The 27,157-nt window shown below is 39.4% G+C and overlaps 1 protein-coding gene and 1 long non-coding RNA gene across 4 annotated transcripts in view; one reads left to right on the plus strand and one right to left on the minus strand.

Annotated features, from left to right (window-relative positions):
• MAST2 (microtubule associated serine/threonine kinase 2) overlaps positions 1-27,157 on the plus strand; it is a 138,868-nt gene that overhangs the window by 36,813 nt on the left and 74,898 nt on the right. The window lies entirely within an intron of this gene.
• LOC308479128 lies at positions 7,851-26,773 on the minus strand. Of its 3 annotated transcripts, none has more exons than XR_013987477.1 (3): positions 26,660-26,773; positions 17,867-18,227; positions 7,851-8,035 (listed from the first exon to the last, which is right to left on the minus strand). It is a non-coding gene; the product is annotated as an uncharacterized lncRNA (long non-coding RNA). The 3 variants fall into 3 exon arrangements; XR_013987478.1 differs by lacking the exon at positions 26,660-26,773 and adding an exon at positions 18,343-18,443; XR_013987479.1 differs by lacking the exon at positions 26,660-26,773 and having other exon boundaries at positions 17,867-18,439.

Raw genomic sequence — 27,157 nt, forward strand, 5'->3', positions numbered from 1 at the left:
TTCATTTGCGTAGATTGTGTTTAAAAAGCAAAACCTATTAGGAAAAGTCTTTATTAGTGTTTTGCTGATGCGGAAAATAAGTTGAGTAAACTAATGTTTACTTTTATTCTCTGTCCTTTCATCTGCACCATATTGTATCAATGTTAAAGGCTTGGTTATTTTACTCCCAGTTTGGTGGTGGTAAATAGTCAACAGGGTCCTTGGTAGCCTCTGTTGGTACTGCCAAAGAATAATTGCTTGAATCCTTGTGGCCGTTAGAGAAATGGGATATATCACTTCTATTAATATCACCCCAGATGCAGCCATGTTTGTGCCAGAAAACCCTAGTCTATAGCAGAACCAGTTTTCCCTCTTGGCAGCATAATATGCTGCCAGCATGCTACAAAGCTGACTTTTTCTAATTTGCTCTGCTATCCATCTTCGCTATGTAAGAAATCTCACTTGTCACTTTAATGAGAGAGAGTATCTCGCAGGAAGGCAATCATTTTGCTTAGCAAAACTGATGCCTAGAGGCAGAAATTGGTTATCAACCTTGTTGTTGTCAACCCTGCTTATTATTTTAAAAGGACTGAAGAGATCAGAATGTTACATGATACTCCCTTTTTTATGTGTGTCTGGTAAGGATTGGAATGGTCTATTTACTCAGATCCTCTGCTTCAAGGTGTGGTTTACTAGCCACAAGGTTTTTTGCAGGTGTTTATCCATTGTCTTACACATCTTAAATGACACAATCATAGTCTCCCTAGCTTATTTTCAGAAGGGACTCATTCCCAATGTTCTAGCCTCCAACAGCATTTTTCTGTGTTAGGTATATTGGTGATGCTGACACCCCCAATTCAAATGGGAATTTTGCTAATTCCTGTCTTGATTGATGCCGGAAGCAGACTAACAGGATTAGTACAGATGGCATAGCAACATCAGTATAGATGGTGTAGCAACTGTAGTGTGAAAAGAGGTCTAGGTTAATAGTTAATATCTCTTCTGTCAGATAGTTCTTTTTCCTAATCCCACCTCAACTTCAATATTTTCCTTGTTAAGTACCATTGCAGAGGCTTTAATGGATGTGCTGGATCCAGTATGTTTACTGGAGGGGTGTGTGTGTGTGTGTGTGTGTGTGTGTGTGTGTGTTACAGGCCCTGGGGCTGTGCTTGACTAGAGTTGACACAACAAAATAGATTATAAAACTGCCCCCTTTGCACCATGTCCTGCAGGAATGCAAATGCATCAGAGCATCAGCCACAGTACTTCCCATTAGAGATGCTATCTAACTCTGTATTGGAGTGTGGTGTTTGTCTCTTCTTGCAGCTTGTTTGCAGTGACCAGTGTGGTGTAGTAGTTAGTGTTAGAATAGGACCTGGGAGACCAGTGTTCAGATTCCCACACAGCCATGAAGCTCACTGTGTGACCTCAGGCCAGTCGCCATCTCTCAGTTTAACCTACCTCACAGGCTTATGGTGAGAATAATACACAGAGGAAGAGAAGCATGTAAGCCAGTTGTTTTCAACCAGTGTGCCGTGGCACCTTGGGGTGCCTTGAATGATGGTCAGGGCTGCCTCTGGCAACTCTGTCCCTCTTTCCTTCCCTCCCATCCTCTGATGCCCTCTCGCGTCTCAGGCTTGAACTGTTCATTGCAGCAACCCTGGCTACAAGCTCCCCAGGCAAATGGTGCCTCTGGGACTGGCCAGGGGGTGCCTCCCAGGCCCCTGTGGGGCAGTGGGAGGAGGCACCTCTCTTTGGGGTAGGAGGGGCAGCTTAGAGACCAGGGGACTCCCAAGGAGAGCAGAGAAGAGAGGAGGCGAGGCTGAAGGAACACTCCACAAGGGAGGGTGTTCGAAAAGGGGTGAGGGGCTGCCAGCTCTACAGGCAAGGGGTGCCGCGAAAAGAATGTAGTTGGTCAAGGGAGCCATGGTTGAAAACCTCTGATGTAAGCCACTTCAAGCTTCTTGGAGGAAAGGTGGGATATACAAGCTTGCATAAATAAATGAATAGCAACCCTGCTCAAGTGTTTATTTGTCTAGTGACAATTTCTTGAAATTTTTGCATTTTTTTCCTGTTAGAGCAATTTATTTGGTGTCTATCTCCTATTCAGTAGATTCACAATTCTGACATGTTTTGTGATTCATAATACACTACTATCCTGTCAGTTTTTATCTGAGGATTCATAGTATTAAGTATTCTGAATAAACAGATCCAAATAGAAGATAGTTTCTGCTTCTTGTACTTCATATTGTGTGTTCTTGTTCAATCAGTGGATGTGTTTTGAATTTACTTTTAATAATCAGTCGTCACAATTGCTGTTATATTTGCTATTGAGAGAAATGAGTGGCTGACTTTGGAGGGAAACTGAGATGGCACAGCCATAAAACCAAAATTTAGGTGACTGAGAAAAGGTAACAGTCCTCAGTTTATTTTAATCAAGCGGCTTAGTGACTCATTTTCCTGGTGTTCTTGCTCTTTTGCAATCAGATTAGTTTAGTAGACCAGATGCTGCTTTGGCAAATGAGCTCCTCTTATAACATTATTTGGGTTTTCAATAAGATGATAACTTGGATGATGAAGGTTGTCTGGCATGTTTCAGCAAATGAGATATGATGTAAAAGAAATCAGTTGGAACTTGACTGAAGTAGTTGGAGGAAAAAGCTCTTGTGTAGAGGTTTCTCATTAATACTTTAAAATGAACAAAATAGGACATTGATCTAAACTGAATAACCATGATCAGAAGGTCAGCGGTTTGAATGCCCGCGACGGGGTGAGCTCCCATTGCTCAATCCCAGCTCCTCCCAACCTAGCAGTTTGAAAGCACACCAAAAAGTGCAAGTAGGTAAATAGGTACTGCTCTGGTGGGAAGGTAAACGGCGTTTCCGTCCACTGCTCTGGTCTTGCCAGAAGCGGCTTAGTCATGCTGGCCACATGACCCGGAAAAACTGTCTGCGGACAAATGCCGGCTCTCTTGGCCTGTAAAGCGAGATGAGCGCCGCAACCCCAGAGTCGTCTGTGACTGGACTTAACTGCCAGGGGTCCTTTACCTTTACCTTTATTGGGAAGGTAAGGAAAGAAATTAAATTATGCATTTCATAATATGAGTGGGCTCAAGCTTATGAACTACAGTGCTTCTGATTTATTTCTAGTATCACCCCTTTCTCCCAGGCAGACTTAGATTGCTTCCTTGTTGCAGTATGTTCTTCATATTTGAGCACCCTTCTTCTGATAAAGGCTTAACACCCTTATTTGGACATGATAGAAATTACCTTCATAAGGGAGTGGTCTGCCTTCTGTACAGCTCTAAATTGCTGTTGTTTCCTGACTTTTATATAGATCAGGGATGGGGAACCTTTGGTCCTCCAGATGTTTTTCAACTCCCATCAGCCCAGTCTGCATGGCCAAGGGATGTTTGGAGATGTAGTACAGCAGCACCTGAAAGGCCCCAGGTTCTGTCTCCGATACAGATCTTGGGCTTATGTGCTTATCTTGACTGAGCTGCTGTGAATTTAGGGAGTCAAAGGTAGTTTTTTCTTTTCCATTGCTATGACAGGTAGTGATTGAAGGAGCAGAGATTGCTTTGTTAGGGCAGAGGCCCTTGATTAGAGGAAATGTAGGAGCTGGTTAGAGGTTTATTTTATTAAGAACATTTGTAACTCACCCGTAATCCACATGCCTATTGGGATGGGGTACATCAAATAAAACAAAAATAAAGGTTTGAGATGGAGTGATCTCTTCCTTTCCCATTGTCTTGTTACAGCAAGTTGACAAAGCTCAACCTTGCCAAAAAAAAAAAAAAAGTTGGGGAAATGGTAGTAATCAAGAGAGACTAAAAGTGGGGGCAGGGGCAGGGAGGGATACTGCACTGCATATTTTGTTCAGGTAAAACTAAAAAGCACCCCTTGTATATGTGACATCCCTCTCCCTCTATTCACAGCCTTGAAATTGACTAAAAATGCCTCTTGACAAAAACACCCACATACATAGTTGTCATTTCATGGGCATAGAGAAACATTCTTGATACTATTGCTACATTTTTGAAACTCCTCTGCCCTATATTTTTGTCAAATACTGTATAGCATTGACTGTGTTTCAGAAGCGTGGCATTTTTTTGACAAACAATTGTGCAGTTTCCTGATAGTTTTATTGTATTTTAATTTCTTACCCACTCTGATCCTCCTGCCTCAAATAGTATTTGTATTGTTGGCATCTGTCTCCAAAGACAATAGAATACGCCGCCAGGGGCGAAATTTAACCACTGGAGAATCACAGTGCCGTAGCTGTAGAGGCCCATAACTTATAACTACTGCCTCCCTTGTTTTTGTTATGTTAGCAGCCACAAAGTGATCTTTCTGGGGTGCAAGCCTGGGCAGTGTGTATGGAGGTCCTGGGCTTCCCGGACGACAAAACCCCCCTGTTGGCCTCGCTGATGTGGTCTAAAGGAAAGTGGAGCGATACATTTGGCACCAGCTTGGCTGCAAGAGTTGCTGGAAAAAGGCATACAAGATGCCATCCCACCACTTTAGGGATGGTTACTGCAGAAATTATGCCTATAATTGGTTTAAAATGTTGGTGGAAGTTCCAAATGTACTGAAGTCTAGATTATTTAACAGCCCCCTCCCAATACCTTGTTGCTTCCCACTTTGCTGGCATAAAAGTACAAGAAAGTCCCAGGTTCAAGTTGATGTTCTAAATATTTGCTTATAAAAATAATAATCCCTTGTACTCAGCTGTAAAAAGGAGTAACCCCCCCCCCCGCCACATGACAACAGCATGCTCCAGTTGTAAATTTTAATAAATTGGGCGTGCTGGGCTGCTATATTTCTTCCAAAGTGACTAGTACAAGTCAAGTCCCTTGGGGATGTGAGAGTACAGTAGAGTTGCAGAAAGCAATGTCGTGCTTGATTAAGTTTAGACAGGTGATGGAGTGGTGTAATAAAATCTTTTTTGTTAAAGCTTGTTGTAACATGGAATGGAATGTAACACCCATGGGACTGATTTAAGAAAAAACATGCCCTACACGTTGCCTGAAGAGGTGAATACAATAAATGTAAATTAGTTATGCTGCAAACATTGATTTGCCATGAATCTTGATAAATACATACTGCTCTTTTTATGTTCAATATTTCATTTGTAATGCTTGTTTATGTGTACTGGCTATTGTATCTGCAACATGACAAACTGAATAAAAATGAGCCCTTGGGGTGTAATTTAATACTAGATAGAGAGAACCCATTTGCAGGGTAGAAGAGGAATAAGGACACTGAAAATACTGTTGTTGCTGTTGCTGTTGCTGTTGCTGTTTAAAGCACATTAGTCTCTCTTCTATAATTCCCAATGAATTATTTTCTCTTTTAGTATTTTATTCCAAGGATCAACTTTAAATTCTATCTATCTATCTATCTATCTATCTATCTATCTATCTGTCCATGCTGTTGAGCTACTGTTTTGGATAGTAATTGTGAGTAATGCAGGAGAGAGAAGACTAAATTGTGCCTTAGGAATGTACCACTTATCCCTGCCTTTCTACAGGAAAGTTTATTCAAGGCAGCTTGCGATTCAAAACCAGAATTATGAAACAACAATAAAACAGTACAGTGGTGCCTCGCAAAACGAAATTAATTCGTTCCGCGAGTTTTGTCGTCTTGCGTTTTTTTTTGTCTTGCGAAGCACGGTGTCGGGAAAGTTTTGGAAAAGCTTCAAAAATCACCAAAGTCTTTAAAAACCTCAAAAAAGGCTACCACACCGTGTACTATGAGTTGCTCCTCGAAGTCGTCGCAACTGTATTAACGATGTTAAGAAAAAGGAAACAAACTTGCAAGACATTTCCGTCTTGCGAAGCAAGCCCATAGCGAAAATCGTCTTGCAAAGCAGCTCAAAAAACCCTTTCGTCTAGCGAGTTTTTTGTCTTGCGAGGCATTCGTCTTGCGAGGTACCACTGTAAAACAAATATTAAAGATAGAATCTGCTTGCAGGTTAGAACAGGGATTAAGATGCCAAATTTTTCTTTTCTTTTTTTGAGATGCTAGAAACTACTTAACAGATCATTCTAAAGGCCTGTTCTTACAATGGCCATCAAGATGCCTATGGAAATATTTCAATCTGAACATGAAGTGGATAGTCCTCTCCTATTAGATATTGTTAAATATTCTATTAGGTATAAGATCTGTATATTGTTATGCCTTCTATTAGATATAAGATCTGTATAACATGTTTTGTCCCACATTTTCTTCCACTTACTATGTAGCTTTGCTGCTTTCTACTCCACAGTCTTTCCTTTCTGGTTCACTTGCTGTTTAGACCTATTCCTTTCCTTTCCTGCCCTCTGCAGCACTCTGTGCACCCTGAAAATCTGCTCTGCAGGGTCCTCCAACGCTCTGGATAAGATTTTGAGGGTGTGTGGATGGCTGCAGGATGGGTAGAGAGACAACATTGGACACAACTTTATGATATTGCTGACATTTGTAAAGTAAAATATCATTACGTTTATGTATTCCTTTTATTATAACTTTATGTTATATTTATAAATATATATAACTTTATGCTGCTTCGCCTGTCCTTTTTGTCTCTCTTGTCAACTTACTAATTTGATACCATCTTTGAGTGTTGAAGATTAAGAGGGCCTTTATAATTGGTTTTATATGATATGGCTTATACAGTGGTACCTCAGGTTACATACGCTTCAGGTTACGTACACTTCAGGTTACAGACTCCGCTAACCCAGAAAAAGTGCTTCAGGTTAAGAACTTTGCTTCAGGATAAGAACAGAATCGGGCTCCAGCGGCGCGGCGGCAGCAGGAGGCCCCCATTAGCTAAAGTGGTGCTTCAGGTTAAGAACAGTTTCAGGTTAAGAACGGACCTCCGGAACGAATTAAGTACTTAACCTGAAGTACCACTGTAGATCCTTACTAAATTGTTCCTAGTACAACCTTTGAACTCTCTTCTCTTGCCTCTGTTCCTGTTCTGGTGCCCTTTGTCCATTCACTCCCGAGAGCCAGCAGTTGACAGCTAGATTAATCCAGCAAACTAATAATTCACACAGTTGGTTACGTGTGCACAAATGTGCAGAATTAGTTTTAATCTTGGTTTCTAACCCTGATTTAAAAAGCAAACAAATTAGTGCTGGTGCACATTAACAGGAAAAATGGGAGGGAACACACAGACTACACACTCTCAATGCCCTACTAGAGTTAGAAAATAGCTAGAGTTTATGCCTACATTTGACCTGCTTTCAGCCAGGGTGGCATGTAGGCTCATGTATATTGAACAACTAAAAAATCTGGAGGTATACGTGCATAGTGTTTAAATATATTATTCCTTTGTACTGCTGGAGTAAGGACTGGATTGTTTATTTAAAAACATTCTGTCCGTATTTGTTTCCTAAAGGATTTATTTTTCTTCTGTCCTAAATAATTCCTGGTCAGCTATAATTACTGCTTTCAGTAGGTACATTAGTTTATTGATCTTTTTGAAAGCATGTATCCTAAAGGAAGAGAAGGCTATATACTTATCTCAGAGTCATGAAAATGTAATAGGAGAAAATGCAATTGTCAACTTTGCTGAACTGATGCATAGTAAGTATTAAGTAGATAGCTCTTTGGCAGATGACTGGTATCTGTAAGAGATCTCCAATAATTGGCTTCTGTTCGCTGAATTTATGGCATTTACTGACCTTCATAAATGTCTTAAATTGCTTTTGTCCAAGTTGAATGATATCTTGCATTTTGCCCTTCTATTTGCATTCTCTTGATGTTCAAAGAAAACATGATTGTCAGCTTGTTTAATATTATGAAATATAGATCTTGTTTCTGCTGTTCACTCTGGATGTGATGTAATGTTTATAGTATTAAATAGACAAGGAAAAGAAAGGATTAGAGAACAATTTACTGATTTATTTATTGCTGGTTCTATAGAGTACAGGGAATATGCAGAGTTCCAGTTTGAAAACAAAAATGTGGACACTGTAGGTGGCTTGTTTTCACCCTCTGATCCTTTATTCCATGGTCCACTGGGTCGGCTAGCCTTCCTGATGCTGGTTTCTGTACCCTCCCTTTTCCTGATTATTGACAGATGAGGGAGGTAGGGCAAGAGGGTGCAGAATTTGGATATCCAGAATGATCCAACATGAAAGAAGGATGAAGACAATTGTTACTGCTAGATATTAATTTGGACAAAGCCTTTAAGGTTTACTTCATCACATAATTTAGAATAAAATCAGCAATAGTTTTATTGATTCTAATTGTATTTTAAAAAACAACAACAAACATTGGCCATACTTGGGTTGAATATTTTCTCTCTCTTTAGCTGATGTGCATTAACGGTCTGACAGTAAAAGGAGTGTTGCTCTTTAAGCTTCCCTTTTCACTGTCCTTGTGCAGTCCTTGGTGTTTATTTAGTTTTTTTCCTATGTATAGTTTGCCATTTCATTCGAACATTCAAAGCATGGTTTGCCCTAGTTTTGTAAACTAGGTTGATCCTGGTTTTACGGGGCAAGAGCAAAACATGGTTTGTGATTTAAAATGTAATTATGGACTATGGTTTGCAGCAAACAAGAAATTAGCTAAATTTGCACAAAGGGAAGTCGAAACATTATTGTGTTTTCCGCATCCTTCATACGTATTCTCTCTGCAGCAGAACAGGAACAGGTACTTCCTACCTACAGGTTGCGTTGTACAGCTCATCCCCTACCTGGCATGGCATTTTAGTTTTGGGTTTTTGTGTATCATGGCAACCTGTTGTTGGTTGTATGTTACTACAGTGGTACCTTGGGTTACATATGCTTCAGGTTACAGACTCCGCTAACCCAGAAAAAGTGCTTCAGGTTAAGAACTTTGCTTTAGGATAAGAGCAGAAATCGGGCTCTGGCGGCGCAGCGGCAGCAGGAGGCCTCATTAACTAAAGTGGTGCTTCAGTTTCAGGTTAAGAACGGACATCCGGAACGAATTAAGTTCTTAACCCGAGGTACCACTGTATTACTTTTACCCCCAGGAAACCTGAAAGCTGAGAAATGAAAACACACAAAACAACAAAGCTGATGCTTTCTGTAATCCTCGAAAGTTCTCACACCTAAATATGTCAAAGATAGAAAACATTTAGTGTCCTGGAGCTCCTACGTAACTGGTATATTCTTTGCCTCCAGGTATTCTGCATTGTGAAAATTGCATGCAATTTAATAATTCATGTTTTTATTTTTTATTTTATTCAATAAATGAATTATTCAATTCTCAGGATGAAAAGGTGACTTATTAAAAAGTCAGCTTGATAGTGCTAGATTTTAGAAATATGTCATTTTCTCTTTTTTCTTCTATTTTTTGTGGTAAGATTTTTTTATTGAGATTTTCTCATAATACAATAAAATTACAACTACAAAAGATACAAAACAAAGAAAAAAGAAAAGAAAGGGGCAATAGAAATAAAGAGAAGAAGAAGAGAGGAAGAGGGAAATAAAATAAAAAGCAAAAGAAGAGAAACATTAGCAGAAATATATGATTTTCAAAGTGATAACATAAATGTTTCTGCATCACAAATTGAAATTTTGGGTATCCCCAAACTTCCCCCCAATGCAATTCCTTCTTTGCCTTTGGCATTTTTATATTATAATTAGGGTTTTAAGATTGTGGTAAAATTGCATCTATCCTTGTTTTGTTATTTTCTTCACTATATGTAGAATATTTTTTAACTTTGAATGTTCTTATATATTCTTCCGGGGGCGGCGCGAACGGCAATGGCGGTCCTCTTCTGAACGGGAGAGGAGGCTCCGCAGGCAACGGGTCGTCCGCTACGGCGAAGCGGAGACCCACTCTGGAAAACCCCAGGCGGCAAGAGCCTGGGGTCTTGAGGCTCGGTGGGCGCCTAGAGCGACCCTCCAAGTGCAGAAGGAACCCCGTAAGGGGCTCCGGAGCACGGAGGGGGGTTGCGGCGCTGTGAGCTGTTTCACAGCCTGAGGAGCGAAGCCGCGCTGCTACTGTCGGTGAGCGCTGATCCCTTTTCCTGCTAAATTACGGATCCGGACGAAAAAGCAACTAACTTGTGAGTAAAAGACTGAATCACTTGAATTTGAGACTTTAAAAGGGAAACTTAAATTGGCTTGAACTTGGCTGAGAGCGGAGAGACGTGGAAGCAGGAAGTCCGTCTTCCGCAGCCATTGAACTTGAAAAAAAAGCAATCAGCTGGAGGAGTGGAGGCTGAAAGAAAGAGACTCTAAGTTTTACAGATCTTAGCATCTATTGAACTTGCATCTTAAAGTAAAGACTTTAAGTTAAAGATTTGGGATTTTTATTTGCACTTGACTTTCCTCCTCTTATTGGATTACAAATTAGAAGGTGAAACCCAGAGTCAGGAGCTGCCTGAGTACTAAGGGAGCTGTCAGCACTGCAGATTTGGATACTGTATATTGGAACTTGAAACAATCTGAGGGTATTGAGACCTTTTAAATTTGAAACATTCTTTTTGGAGATAAATAAGCACTGTCTGCAACAAAGTGACCATTTATAAACTCTGCTAAACATTTGTATTTGAAGGTTCTTGGACATTAAATTAGACTCTGAAAGACAGATTAAGCTCCCTCTAGAGGATTGGATTATAACAGTGATTTTACATACACTTTGTACTTTCGATTCCCTTGCTGTTTGCTTGCTCTGGACCTTTCCATTCCCATGGGAACAACTCAGTGTGACCTTGACTGACAGATAACGTTGGAATGAGTGGCACAAGAAAAAGAGGGAGAGCTAAACAAACAACTCTAACAACTCTAACCTCAGCCTCACAGACACGCAGATCATCTGTGCCTACTTTGCCCTCAGAAGTGGAGGGAGAGGGCGAAGCAGAGCAGTTACAACTGGAAGATATGGCCTCAGGAGCATCTGTTTCTGTACTAGACAAAATTTTTGAAAAATTGGAAGCTTTGGACAAGAAAGCAGATGCGCAATCAGCAAAGATTGATAAAAATACAGAATGTCTAAATAAATTAACCACACAAGTGGTACAGAATGCACAAGCAATAGGACAGCTAACGGAGGCCTCAGCAGAAAATCGGAAATTGACTGAGGACACCAGACAAAGATTTGAAAATTTAGAGCAAGAGGTAAGACCACTCACTAAACAAGTCGGGGAACACCAGATTTATCTCTCGATGATAGAACTGCGAAACCGTGAGAACAACTTAAGGATTAGATCACTACAAGAGGCAGAAGAAGGACATCTAACTGAGTTTTTGACCAAAGAATTCTCCAAGTTCTGGAACTTGGAAGAAAAGGACTTTAAAATTGTGTCAGCTTTCAGACTTGGAAGACTTATAAAGAAGGAGAGGCCCAGAGACTGTTTGATAACATTGAGATCAAAGGAGGAAAGGGATAAGATTTTGGGACTACACTTTGTAAAATCACTGGAGGTGTTGGATAGAAGAATTGAAATTTATAAAGATATCCCAAGACTACTGCTTGATCTTAGAGCCGCCTATTCTGAACTTGTTAAACTACTAAGGAGCAACGCAATTCCATTCAGGTGGGAATTTCCCCAAGGATTATCTTTTACCTTTAGAGGGAGAAAGGTCAAAGTGAGAACACTGGAAGAGAGAGACAAATTCCTGTCTACATACGGAGAGGACCTTCAAAAAGGAATTGAACTACCTTCTGGGCCTGAGGCAACGCCAGTACCAACATCAGCATCTGTGGAACCTGAAGACCCTGAGAAGATACCACCCCTTGAAAAATAACCAGATAGTTCAGGATGTCTCTGCAACTGTTGAGCTGGAATATTAATGGTTGTAACATTCCGGAAAAAAGGAAGAAAATATTTCATATATTAAAAAAAGAACAATTGGACATTATTTGTTTACAAGAAACACATGTGACGAGGCTCCACAGAAAAGTGTTAATAAATAAAAGATTGGGCCAGGAATTTGTATCTTCGGACAAAGTTAAGAAGAGAGGCGTGGTGATATATGCAAAAGAGAGCCTGTCACCTAAATTCCTATTTAAAGATGAACATGGAAGAATTTTGGCTATTGAGATACAATATCAAGGAGAGAAACTGCTGATATTAGGAATTTATGCACCTAATGAAGGGAAATCGGAATTTTACAAGAAGTTGCAGGAGACAATGCTGGACTATCTAGACTACAACAACATCATAATGATGGGAGATATGAATGGGGTCGTATCAACTAACATGGACAAGTCACAAAGTCAAAATGTTACAAAAGACGGCAGACTACCTAAAACCTTTTTTGAAATGACTGACAATATGGATTTGATTGATATTTGGAGGACAAAGAACCCACTAGGAAGAGAGGGAACATTCTTTTCTGAAGCCCAACTGACCTGGACAAGAATCGACCAAATATGGATTTCTAGAGGCCTGGCACCTAAGGTCAGAAAAGTGGAAATCTGCCCAAAGACCTGCTCCGACCATAATGCAGTAAAGATGGATATGACACTATTACCAACTGGATCCTTTAGATGGAAGATGAATGACAATTTGTTTAGAGATCAGGAAATTACCAAGAAGGCCCAAAAAGTTTTGAAGGACTATTTTGAGATAAACATGAATAATATGGTGGAAAAAAGAATAATCTGGGACGCAAGCAAAGCTGTAATGAGGGGATTCTTGATACAACAGAATGCAGTGAAGAAAAGAACACAAAATGAGAAAAAAGATAAGATCTTGGATAAAATAAAAGAATTAGAGAAGAAATTAAGAGTGAATCCGAAGTCACAGCCAACTCTGAGAGAAATTAAACTTTATCAAACACAATATTCTAAATTGATAAATCAGGAAATTGAATGGAAGGTTAAATTAATGAAACAAAAAACGTTTGAGTCGGCGAATAAATGTGGAAAACTGCTAGCTTGGCAGTTGAAGAGAAGACAAAGATTAAATACTGTTACAAACTTAGAGGTTGATGGAAAAAACATCCAGAATCCAGTGGACATTAGAAAGTGTTTCCAGAGATACTTCAAAAAATTATACACCCAAGGGCCGCAAGATGATGTTGAGATTAAACAATTTTTGGCAAAAAACGGACTATCTAAATTGTCACAAGAAAATAGGACAATCCTGAATTCTAAAATAACACGACAGGAGATCGAACAAGCCATCCAGAACATGCAACTTGGCAAATCTCCAGGACCAGATGGGCTGACCTCCAAGTACTATAAGACATTAAAAGACTATTTGATACAACCTTTGATGGAGGTCAGCAATGAAATTATGGAGGGGAGGAGGGCACCGGAGTCGTGGAAGGAAGCGTTTATCACATTAATACCAAAGTCGGAAGCTGAAAAGACACAACTTAAGAACTACCGTCCCATCTCTCTTTTAAATGTGGATTACAAAATATTTGCAGACATTTTGGCAAATAGATTTAAAAAAGTTTTAAATGAAGTAATTCATAAGGACCAGGCCGGCTTTCTCCCAGGAAGACATCTGTTTGCTAATACAAGGAACATTATTGACATTTTGGAACTTTTGCAAACAGACATAAATACAAAAGCAGTTTTAATTTTTATAGATGCGGAGAAGGCCTTTGACAATATCTCCTGGAAATTTATGATGGGAAATCTAAAAGAGATGGGAGTGGGACGGGGTTTTGAGAATGGGATTGAGGCGATATATTCAGAACAGAAAGCTAAACTGATAGTTAATAATGTGGTTACAGAAGAGTTTAAAATTGAAAAAGGGACACGACAAGGTTGCCCTATTTCCCCCTTGTTATTTATTTCGGTTCTGGAAGTGCTATTGAACATGATTAGAGGGGATCGGTTGGTGGAAGGAATTCAGGTCGGTCAGAAACAATATAAATTAAAAGCTTTCGCAGATGACCTGGTTTTGACCTTGCAGAAGCCAGAGCCCAGTACGAAAAGAGTATTACAACTGATTAATGACTTTGGTCGGGTGGCTGGATTTAAACTAAATAAACAGAAAACTAAGGTTTTGGGGAAAAATTTGACTGATACAGAGTCAGAACGGTTTCAGAATGAGACGGAACTTAAGGTGGTTAAAAAAGTAAAATACCTAGGGGTAAACATAACAGCAAAAAATCTAAGTCTATTTAAGGACAATTATGAAAAATGTTGGACAGAAATTAAGAGAGACTTAGATAGTTGGTCAAAATTGAAACTTTCTTTGTTAGGCCGAATTGCTGCTATCAAGATGAATGTATTGCCAAGGATGTTGTTTTTATTTCAAACACTTCAGGTTTTGGACAAAACGGAGTGCTTTCAGAAGTGGCAGAGAGACATTTCTAAGTTTGTCTGGCAGGGCAAAAAGCCCAGAATTAAGTTTAAGATATTAACCGATGCAAAACAAAGAGGGGGCTTTGCCCTGCCAGACTTAAAGTTGTATTATGAAGCCGCAGCGTTCTGCTGGCTAAAAGACTGGCTACTTCTTGAAGACACTGATGTGTTAGATTTGGAAGGGTTTAACAATACCTTTGGATGGCATGCATATTTATGGTATGACAAGGTTAAAGCAAACAAGGCCTTTAAGAACCATATTGTCAGAAAATCATTGTTTAATGTCTGGATAAAATATAAAGACTTGCTGGAAAATAAAACACCAAGGTGGCTTTCACCTTTGGAAGCCAAGGCCCGAAAAAGACCCAATATGGAGGCTAAATGGCCAAAATATTGGGAAATACTAGAAAAGGATGGAGACAATTGGAAATTGCAGAGTTTGGAGAAAATGAAAGACAAAGTGCGAGATTGGTTACATTACGCTCAGATTAAAGAAGTTCTTAAAAATGATAAGAAACTAGGGTTCCAGGTGGAGAAATCGAAATTAGAAACAGAATTGTTAGAACCAAAGACTAAGGTACTTTCAAGGATGTATAACTTGCTGTTGAAATGGAATACACAAGACGAAACGGTTAAATCGGCTATGATAAGGTGGGCACAGGACATTGGGCATAATATCATGTTTGAGGACTGGGAGAGGTTGTGGAGTAATGGATTGAAATTTACTGCATGTAACGCCCTGAAAGAAAATGTAATGAAAATGATTTATAGATGGTATATGACCCCAGTCAAACTTGCCAAAATTTACCACCTGTCTGATAATAAGTGTTGGAAATGCAAAGAGTGTGAGGGAACGTTTTTCCACCTCTGGTGGACTTGCCCTAAAGTGAAGGCGTTCTGGGAAATGATTTATAATGAACTGAAAAAGGTATTTAAATATACCTTCACTAAGAAACCAGAGGCTTTCCTTTTGGGTATTGTCGGCCAAGGGGTGGCAAAGAAGGACCAGACATTTTTTATGTATGCAACAACAGCAGCAAGGATACTTCTCGCAAAACATTGGAAAACTCAAGATCTACCCACACTGGAAGAATGGCAGATACAACTGATAGACTACATGGAACTGGCTGAAATGACCGGCAGAATCCGTGACCTGGGAGAGGAGAGGATTGAGGAGGACTGGAAGAAATTTAAGAACTATTTACAAAAGTATTGTAATTTGAGTGAATGTTAAATAAGATGCTAGATCAAAATAACTGAGCACCACTAAATTTAGAAGTTTTTAAGAAAATAAGTAAGACTGTGAAATTTAGCTTCTTCTGAGAATTATAAGATTATGAAATATAGAAGGGATATAAGAATTTAAATAAGATGATAAATTGCTGACAAAATGTTTTAACGATGAAAATGGGAGCGGGAGATGTGAGGAAGTCCAAAGAAAATGTGAAAATATGTTAAGATCAATGTTACATTGTTTATCATGTTTATTTTTATTGTAAAATTTAATAAATTGCTTTAAAAAAAAAAATGAATGTTCTTATTACTTTACGTTATAGAAAGGTTGGAGTCAGCTGTTCAGGATAGAGGCTTTGATTGCATGGAGTTATGGTCAGATAAACCATTTTGCAGACAAATGCTTCTTTTAATATCACTGAAGCTCAAATAAGTATGGCACCTAGATTAGCATAGCAGGGAGGTGATAATGGATTCTGTACGGATCCTTTTTGCCCTTTCCTTCATCGGTTACATGGCTAGGAGAGGTAATTGCTTTAGCATGGAAGGCTTTAGAGAACATTTGAAGTAACTGGGTTGTACATGTCTGGGATAGATGTGTTAATTCTTGCATTAATAGGCTTCTTGTGCTGCTTACATCAGGATGTAATAGCCATTTATGAATTGAAGTGAATTGGAAATATATTTCTGACTTGGTTCAGTATCTAAAAGAAAACCATAGTCCCTATGACTTTTGTATGAAAAGTGAAGGTAAGTGACCTATAAGAAACGGATCTGTTTTAGGGCCATATCTTTATTGGGTCAACCAAAATGACACAAAATAGTTTAAGCTTTCAAATTTTCCAGAACTCTTCATCAGGTTAATAAAGCAGGAGAGGGAAAAAGTTGGCTGGTAAAAGTAATGAATCTGCATCTGTAAGAGTCTTAAGATGGATTACCGCAGATCATTAAATGAGGCTCTGTAGGTTTCCAGTTGCACCAGGGTCTTTGGGTAGAGAGAAACACTCAATAGCTAATTCTCCACCTCTAGAAATACAAAAGCCAGCTGTTACAAAAGCCAGCTAAAACCCCTTGTTAGGTGGATACTGCCTAATGGCTCCTGTATTCTATATTTTCTCCCCTGCCCCAGTTTGTTTACCATCTAGCTTGGTGAAGAGTTCTGTAGAGCACATAAGTTAAGTGTCATTTTGTGACAGTTTGGTTTACTTAAGAAAAGATATTGCTTCAATATGGATTTTTTTCCTGATGGGTCATAACAATTGCCTTTATTTTGAGTAAAAGTCACAACTAAAATATGTCATTATTTGTGTTTTCTTTAACTGAAGGTTATTTTTGCCATTTGTTAGGGGATTTGAAATTTGAAGATGGGTTATCAGTAGCTAAATAAAAAAATAATAGTGGCATACACACCAAAAGCAAGTTAGAAAATAGTTTATGCAACTCTACCAAAGGGAAGTCATACATTTCAAGATTATAATTTTATCCAGGAAATAGTGTGAATACTGTAAAGACACTAGATCCCAAAATATTTGTGGGTAACATTATTGAAGTTCTGTTTGTCCCACAGTCAACATAATTCGGTTTTGTAAATCTGTTCCAAATGTTTCCTAAAGGAATGCTCTTTATTCAAGGAAATTCATATAACCTCATCCCGTTCTGTCTTGGTTGCTATTAATGCTTTTCTTGCCTAAACGGTAATTGTTTGTACAGATGGGGAGCTCTTCATTCTTTCCTAAGAGTTGCAGTAATATTTTCAGATAGGAAACCTGTCTTCATTTAATAGATTAAAATAAGAATATTTAAATTAATTATGGGATTTAAATGGCTCTTTTATTTGGGCAGTTCAATCCCTTAACCTTTCTACTTGACTCACACACTCATCTAATAGTAAGTGTAGCCCTAGAGTTAGAACCTCAGACTATATATATTTAATATTTCCAAAAATCATATCTGAAACATACAAACTAAAAGTCAGCAGCTAAAAAGCATAATCAAACTCAGATTTGTGCCAGTTATAGGACACAATATAGGACTGCAAGGGGGCTTTGGGCTTGAGCTTCTTGAACTTCAGCCCCTTATAGCACCTAGAATATCACTTTTGCATCTGAGAAACTGCAAACAGAATTTTGAGATGTGTTTGTTGCAAGAGTGCTGTTTTTCAGTAAAAAAAAGTCTTTTAGGCATACCTAAGCCCTCAGGTGTCCTTAAAATATCTCTTTGGAGCCCAGCCATATAATTTACCCTGCAGAAACAGTAAGAAAATGCAGAGTACTCAACTGATTGCAAATACTAACTTTAAGACGGACAAAATATTTGACAATAAAGCAATGCCTGCGGACAAAATGGAAACAAAATAATTAACAAAGTCATTGTTAAACAGAATTCTTCATTAGCTTCCCAGAGAAAATGATGATAATTACCATTGCTTGATCCCAGAGAGACTCAGCAATTAGTTCTTTGCTTGCAGATCTTGGATTTTCTATCATCACTGTCTTTAAGTTAAGAGCTGTAATTCAGAGATTGTTAGAAAAGTTCCTTGTCTTCTTCCAATGTGTAACTTTCAGTGTATTTGCACTGCAGGTACTTGCTTGCAGCATCTTGCAGCTAAATATATCAATATACTACTTTCAGTAGTTTTGGTGGAACCATAGTTCCTCAGCAGATGAAAGATGCTTCTCTAACTGTTATGGGTACAGTTGATCTTGGTGGCACAAGCAGGTACACTGTATAATGGTTCCTGCGTTCAGTTACAAAAAGCTGGTTTTGGCTAGACAGGCCTCACTGTCGGTGAAGAGAGAAGGGAAAAAAGTGGTGCTAAGGAATAGAAAAACGGCAGTCGCAAAATCATATAATAAATGGAACCAAAGACAAAGATGATAAATAAAAGAACAATTACTCCTCCCCAGAGAATCAAATTGAGCACAAAACAAAATGCAAACACAGCCAGCCCTGCAGGGAAACACAAAAGTGCAGTCACAGCCGCTATCGCCATCTTGCCATTATAAATATCCTTGCTCTTGAGCTGATTAAGGTAAGTGCTTTTCAAATCAAGCTCTGGCAAGCTGGTTTGCTATTTATAATGTGTCATCTATGTCTCCAAAGTACCAGTCTGAGAAAAAACTTGTTTAGATGAGACTGTGCTTTTCACAGAATAAACTTACAATAGTAACATATTTTGAGATGAAGTATTTACGGTAATACAGTTAAGGAATAATATTTTGCTTTTTAAGCCATCATTGTGTTCTCTTTATTGGGCAGCCATCTAAATGGTGGGTGATTGTCAACTCTGACCCCTCCCAGAATAAAGAATAAACTGCCTGTCCCATAAGTGCAGAACCCAGAGCATAATATGACTCTTGAAAGTGACTCAAATCATGTGTTAGCATGGAAGGCAAAATTCTTTTAGAATCAGGTGTGTGTGTGTGTGTGTGTGTGTGTGAGAGAGAGAGAGAGAGAGAGAGAGAGAGAGACTGACTCCTTACCAATCTCTGTATCTTGCTCTCATGAGGAATAGCTGGAAACCATCTGACTTGCAACTTGGGTTAATTACCCATTTGTAGTTGTTTAATTTGCCTTGTGGGGTTTGCTTAGTAGAATGATCAATCACTGAAGTTAATTCCCTTGAACATTTTATTAACTAAGGAGGAATTACAAAGTATTAATGTTTTCATTATGATGCATTAACCAAAGATCCATCACTTGAGAATTAAACCTTGAGATGGTTAAGAGTGCAGTCCCATACAGACTTATATGGAAGAAATACTCATTGTACACAGTGGGGCTTATTTTTGTGTAAATATGGATAGGATTATGCTGTGCTTCTCCCTCTACTTAAAACTAAAAATTCCAATATGTGCTTAACTATATATCTTTGCATGCAGGTGTAGTGCAGACTGTATAGTTTTCAGACTGTCTTGCCAGTCTTCTTGGATATTGTGTGCAAAAAAATCCGCTAGATTAAATTGGTATGTTAACTTCAATAGAATCACAGAATTGTAGAGCTGGAAGGGACCCTGAGGGCCATCTAATCCAACCTCCCTGCTTTGCAGAAATCTTGTGCCTTCTGATGGGACTTACAATAACAATATAATATTTATAATTTATTTATACCCTGTCCATCCAACTGGGTTATCCCAGCTACTCTGGGCAGCTTCCAACATAATATAAAAACTCAGTAAGACATTAACAATAAAAATTTCTTGATACAGAGCTACCTTCAGATGTCTTTGGAAAGTAGTATAGTTGTTTACCTGTTTGACATCTGATAGGAGCGTGTTCCACAGGGTGGGCACCACTACCAAGAAAGTCCTGTGCCTGGTTCCCTGGTTCCTTGATTTGTAACAGTAAAAATAATTTCTTCGTAAATGGTAGGTTTGGTATTGTTTTTCATCAGCACAGTGCAAAGATTGATAAAACCATATAGTTTAGAAAAAGAAAGCAGAAAGCCATGTTTAGAATTCTTTAGCCCAGTTCAGATGAAACACAAAACCATGGTTTATCACTATACAAATGAGCCTAATTGAGCACCCCCAACCCAAAAGGACTCATCCAAAAAGGACTCTTCACACTGCTCAGCAAGATAGGATGCCCACCTAAGCTTTACAAAATGAATCTATTGTTCCACAAGAACATTGAATGCCTTCCCCCAATTTGCTTTGCGATATTCTTTTCCGTATTTCTCTCATATGCCTTTAACTTGGCTGAAGGCGGTGTGTACTTTCATTCGAAGAGTGACGGGTCTGTTGAACCTGGCACATCACCACGCTAAGACAAAAGTGTGGCAGGCCCTTATCGGAGAGATCTTGCTTGCAGATGATGCAGCTTTGACAGTGCATTGAGGAAGCTCCACGGAGGCTCATCAGCTGTTTTGCCCAAGTCTGCAGGGAGCTCGACTTTAGTTAAGCTAATTTGAGAATATAATGTAATCTTATATCTGAATCAACATGTACGTGTGTACACAAACATAATTCTATGGATCTTTGGAGCCTGGGCTTTGTTTATACATTTGCTGTCACTTACAGTAACCCCAGTGAGTGCAGGGGCAGCAAGTTTGCTTTTCTGACAGTTACCAAAAAAAGAGTTCTTTGGTTTAGTTTTTTGAGATCTTGTGCTATTTCCCCCTAAAAGGTCGAAACTAGACATGATGAAAGCAGTCACCTTTGTTCATGCATGTGTCTGTCCTGCTTATGTATATTTATTTATTTAAAAATATTCCACTTGATTGTAAACAACAACATCAAAGTGGTTTTATATTCTTTATTTTATTTATTATCATTAATTTGTTAATCACCTTCTACACCATTGTCTCAAGGAATGTACAATAAGAATAGCATCAGAATGAATGCATAGGTATGAGGAGGTGAGCCTTTTCCCTTCCTTCCCCTTGCCTCATCACGAGTTCTTGTTTTAGAAATCAGAAATGAGCTAAACTTGGAGAAATGTGTCTGGTGCAATGGAGCATGGAGAGGTATGGTGAGGGCAGGTAGGAAGAGTTTGCCATCCCATATTTGTGCATTCGCTTTGATGTAAAAATGAGATTGCTATTCTTGCTTTATGCATGAATAGGGCGGATAGGTAAAGAGAAATGTGGCTGCCCTGTCATGTCTAGTTTCATGCTGATCTATTCAGTAGAACTGATTTCCAGAGGGGAAGTCATGTTAGTTTCTTGCAAAAAAAACCACAGACTTGCAGCACTTTAAAGACTAACACATTTATTATGACATACGTGTTCATGGCTTCTTGTCTGCTCCATCAGATGCTGTATTATCCTGAATTGCAGGTACATATATATGTGGTTCGTGAATATACACTATTGAATAGTTTAGTATGAAATTGGACATAGCTGGTGTGGAGGAAGATTGTAAGCAGTGAGCTCCAAAGGAGAGGATATGCAGAAAAGCACAACAGAACTATTCACAAAAAGGAGTAGTTGAGAACACAGGAATCCTGCCATGGCAGCAGTATTTTGAGGGCATCTTCCAGGATCCATACTACCCACCCCATCCACATATTAGCAGCTAGATCCAGACTGATATATTTTTCACTCACACTGAAAACTAGTCTTTTCCTACAGTGACTTCTATTGCAGACTGCTCTTATGTTAAGGGTACCAGATTTTTTTCAATGAATCCAGGGACATTTTCCAACTTCAATAGATTTTGTATGGGGACTGATTTGTAAATCTGGGGATTGTCCCCAGGAAACGGGGATGTCTGGTAACCTTACGTTTCTTATGTCCTGAACTGCTGCTGCCCTTTGCTCTCTCTGCCAGCCGTCGTTGGTAATAATAATAATAATAATAATAATAATAATAATAATAATAATTTATTATTTGTACCCCGCCCATCTGGCTGGGCTTCCCCGGGTACTTTGGGCGCGGCTTCCAACAAAGATCAAAAATACATTAAAATGTCACACATTAAAAACTTCTCTGAACAGGGCTGCCTTCAGATGTCTTCTAAATGTCAGGTAGTTGTTTATCTCTGACATCTGATGGAAGGGCGTTCCACAGGGTAGGCGCCACTACCGAGAAGGCCCTCTACCTGGTTTCCTGTATCTTTGCTTCTCACAGTGAGGGAACTTCTAGAAGGCCTGCGGCGCTGGACCTCAGCATCCGGGCAGAATGACCTGTGAGTGTGAGTACCATCTAGTACAGGGGAAGAAATGGTCCTTTTTCTGCTACCTCCCTGAATTGTCCACCTTCCACTCCACCATGCAGTGGTCATTAAATTTTTGTGGCCATGTGCCACCATTGTACATACCCTTTTGCTTTGTCATGAATAGGTGAGAAAGCTAGCTTTCCTCTCATTTTAGCTATGTATATGCATAGTAGATATGTTTAGTGGTTCTAGGGGTTGCTCGTGCGTAAGCCGGTGCAAACACCTGACTGGGTTGCCTGAGAAACCTTTTCTGTCCGAACAGCCACTCACCCGTGGCTGTCTCAATCGCTGGCAGAATCCGTCAGTGGGCGTTTCTTAAACTTCTTCCAGCAAAGAAGCTCTTTGACGCCTAGTCTCCTCCTACTCTCTCTGCGCGAAAGCCTTCTGCGCAAGGAGGGCGTAGGCAGCGGAAGACCTCTACTCTCCCCGCTGGTCCCCGGCAAGGAGTCATGGGACCGCCTCACCGCTTCCCCCATCTGCCCCCCTTCTCCACTGGTGCTAAGCTGATTCTCTTCCCCAGAAGATGGGCTGCCTCTCCCAATCCCGGGACACTCTCTGGAATCCCTCTGGATCTTGCTCTCTCCCTCCGGCACTGATGGCAGTTCCCTGACAATATGCTATACTTCTCTGCCTGTCAGAAAAGGAGTTCCCCTCAATAAAATTCAGAACATTTAGTTTGAGAACAGCAAAACTGGATGGTGTTGTAGTCTTGGTGTCTAGATGGAATTAAAGCTGAAAAGGTGTATTGTTGCTCTTTCTCTCAAGTATTGAGAGTTTCCAGATTCTTGCTTGGAGAAAGTGCCTATATGTTCAAATGACTCACTGCAATAAGTGCTTATGTTTTGGTGTTGTAGAAGGTGGGAAATTAAATAGTGGAAAAGTGGAGGGTGGGGGAGAGCAAGTACTGAGCAAGGATCTGCAGCTAATGTTTTATGAAGATTAGATTAAAGGCTTGAGACATGCTGAGGCATATTTGGCTTCTGGGCTTATTAAAAGTGTTTTAATGGGAAGGAGAAAGTTGTCACTCTGGTTGATCAGTGGATTGCATTTGATAACATTCTGATGCTTCTGCATCAGAAAATTTAATATTTAAGTGAAAAACCCACAGTCTGGCTACAACAGCTGCTTGTGCTCTCTCTGTTGCTTGTTTACCGCTCTTCCTTAAGTTAATTATTTTTTCTTTCTTTTGTCAGGGAAATGCAGGGAGAAATTGGTCTGCTCAAGAGTTCAGGTCAAACACTTGAAAAAACCCATCAAGTCTTTGTTCCGCTTCAGCTGAGCAAGCAGATATTCCCTTATCGCTACATGGAGCCTTGTGGAATAGTACAGAGAGGGCACTAGAGATTATGAGCAATGCTTTGAGGAACAGAACATTGTCTTTTAATTAAGGCATTTTAAAGGGTTGAACTAGGTATGGCTGGAAATGGGCATACTCTTTTCACAAATCCACCACACTCACATGTTCGCAGATAAAAGGAGGGAGTGGGGGGGATTTGCTTTATCAGCTGAAGATGTAGGAAATGATGGCTCCACCATGTCTGCAAGGCTGAGAACCTAGTGTTTCAAGCCTGGCAAGTGTCATTCATATCTTTGCTCTGATGGTTATATAATGACCTCAGTATAGGACAGCTCTTAAAAAATGCTTGGAGATGGCAACTGGTGCACAGTATGATATGTCCCTTCTGAAAATTAAGGTCTATCAGGATCAATTATACAGGTGCTCAAATGGCTTTGTGAGCTTATTGGAGGCAGAAGTGATACAGAAGGCTAGACAGGAATTTAGCACGTGCTAATTTATTTGTGCCTCAAATACCCATGGAGTCAAGTGATTTCTGTCCCAATGCAATTAAGGCTGATAGAGAGCTCTCAATGCCAAGCTTTTAGCTCAGACAAATGGATACTATCAGCAACGTCCCCTCTGTAATGTTGGGGGAATCCAAACCATCAGTATATTCATAGGCAGATAAGACCTTTCTAACCCGTCATGACTGGGCTTTAGTGAGCAAAATGCTAAGTTACTAATGTTTTATATAGCACTACCAGTATGCATGGCATTTTTTCTTGCTGCGAGAAGGCAAGTCTTTGCTCTGCTCTGAAGAGCTTAAAATTAAAGGTTTGGTACAGGTGTGAAAACAGGTAAGTGAGAAGAACAGTTGGGGTTTTTTTAAAAAAGTTGTATATTGTTAGGCTTCATTACAGTGGGGTATGAGAACATTCAGTTGGGGCCACACTTCTGTGTGTCATGAAATATGCAGAATTCCCTAAATCTCAAATTGGTTTGGGTTTTGTGGTTTCTTGGTGACACAATACACTTTAAAAAAAACACCTAAGTTCATAACTTTTGTGAATGAATTTCCAGCTTAATGTAATGGTTTGTGTGTCACTTTATATCAAGCACTAGTAACAAAATTACCTGAAAGAGAATTCCACCAGTTTCTGCTTTGTTGACAAAATATTTATACTTGGGAATTTACAGCTTCTATGTTTTGTATCATTGGTTTCGATCTCTTGCCCCACACATTTTTACCATTGTTTTGTACATATTCAAAATTGCTTAGCAGTAAACTGCAGTTTTACTTTAATGAGAAGTCATAGTTAATAATTGTATCATACTGAGGGGAGGGGAGACTAAATTAGCACATGTTTGTTTCTGGATTTGGTTATATTCTGTAGCAGCCGTGATGATGTATTTGTTCTTGATGCATGCCCAGTCTTGGAAAGCATGCTTTGTTCAAGATGAATGAGTGCTTATTCAAGTATTCTTTGTAGAATATAGATACTGTTTCTACTAGTGGTTTCTAAAAGCTCATATTCATAAAGAGGGTTTAGAACATTATCATGTGAGGCATCAGTGTACTATAGTTCTGCTGCTGTTATGATGCCTGTTGGTGCTTTCAAAGCCAGATACTGATCAAGTAATGCTCTTCTGAGAATGCTACAGTAGAAACACAGCTTGCTTTCCTAAGCCTCGCAAGATATACTGAAAATGAGTGGTTTCCTTTTTGTTCTAATTTCCCAGCATTTGTGAAGTTTGCAGTAGTAGGTGAGAGGGTGGGAATTGCTGCTTTTCTAGGAGCTAAGCAGGTTTGAACACCGGAAAATCAAATCCGATTGCTCTTACATCTGAGCTGTGATTGCGGGGCAGGAGGGTTTTCAACATAGGTGCACAATAAAATACTCTTTATGTTGACCAGTAAGAATTAGTAATTTGAACCCTCTGTGTTCTTTCATAATAACCGCACGTTGAAACATAATATTGACTTCTCCCAAAATAAATAAGCTTAATACCAAGTATTCTTGTTGAACTTGGAAATATGAGCCGTTAATATGTTTTTATAGTAGGGAAATGCCAGTTGGTACACTCTTAAACATTTTTTGCCAACAAAGCGGTGGTTTATCAAAAGAAAATAATAATGCTGCCTGGTAGTACTGATTAATTGCTGCTGTATGCTGTATCATTGAGGTTTGCACCTTTAGCAGCTTGGGAATTCTAGTCTGAAGTGTAACGAGGAAGAAACATTTAAATGTGCTGTAGTCATTGAAATATTGCGCTAAAGTTAGTGAGAGAAGTGAAAATTTAATATAGATGAATCTTAAAAGAATGTTCTGATGCAAAAGGAAAATGTTCTTTATTGGGCCAATTGGTAAATTAAGCATAATTTCACAGAAGCTATGAGGTAGGGTGGCAACGTTTTTCTTTGGAGGGCCACAGTCCTTCAGTGATAACTTGAACCAGTAGCGGGGAGAGCCAGAGTTAAATTAAGTAGGGTCAAAGTCAAAAGCACACAGGGTCCCCTTTTCACTCTTTCTGCCACGCTTCCTCCTCTTTCTGCTTTATCCCCTTAGTCACCCACGTGAAATTAGGCCAAGGTTGCCCTCTGTAGGGGTAAGGATTAGCTGACGCACAGTGCTCTCACATGGTGCATTTGTGTGTTAAATCAGTATGTGGAAATCTATTTTGATATTGGTTCTACTGCTTGGGAAGGATTCTTGAGTGAGTGCTTGTTGCAGGCACCCTTGGATGATCTGATATTTTGGAGCTGTCTCAGTCTGGTTTCATTTTAGGAACTTTTTGTCATTGTTATGTATTATATATATATATATATATATCCCAAGAGAAGCCTTAGGTGGCTTTTGATGCTATTTGACAATGGCAGCTCTGCCTTGGTTTGGGATGGGAGCACTATATTTCAGTGGTTCCAGCCCTACTTGAATAGCCAGTTTCAGAAAGTGGTATTTGGGAGACTGCTGCTTGTTCCATTTTGTCTACTTTTTAGCCTTTTCATGAAAACACTGAATGAAATGAGATTGGTACACTTAACTTCTAACACCCAGCTTTGTTTCTCCTTCCATCAAACTTAAGGGAGGCCATGGAGATTCTAAATTGAGCGCATTAATGGACTGCTTGAGGGCCAATTAAGTGAAACTTAATGGCTTGTTTTATCAGGGCAGAGGTGCTCCATCTGTAATTGCTCTCCCTCTGAAAGATATGTTTGGAGGTACCAACTGATTCACCATTGTCACTGGATGCCCAGTAGAAGCCATGGTACTTGCCTTTTTTCAGCTGTTCCTGGGGCATCAAGTATGACCTTTCCTGGACAAAGACGGCCTAGTCATAGTTATGTGTCCCTTGGTGACTTCTCAGTTGGACCCCCCACAATGCATTGCATGTGGAGCTGTTACTGAATGTCATTTGGAAGCTTCGGTTAGTATTAAACACGGCTGCTAGGTTACTAGTGGGGCTGGCAATAGGGAACATCTCACCAATACTTAAATAATGATACTGGCTCAAAGTGCTGGTTTCTATCTATATATATTCAAATAGCTTAGGACTTAGTACTTATATAGTATTTTGTGCAAATAGCTACATTTGTAAGGTTGTTACAACCTTAAAACACACCTAGACTGAAGTAACTAGGGCAATCTAAATTTGTGTTTTGGCAGCCAGAGTACTCTTAAGAAATGGACAGTACACTTGACTCAGCTGTGCTTTCATGTTTCCTTCTAATTTGTATGCAGGGGTTTATTTGAGACAAAGCATTAAACATAATT

The sequence above is a fragment of the Podarcis pityusensis genome, assembly GCF_964106645.2.
Source record: "Podarcis pityusensis genome assembly, chromosome: 6".
NCBI classification, from domain to species: Eukaryota; Metazoa; Chordata; class Lepidosauria; order Squamata; family Lacertidae; genus Podarcis; species Podarcis pityusensis.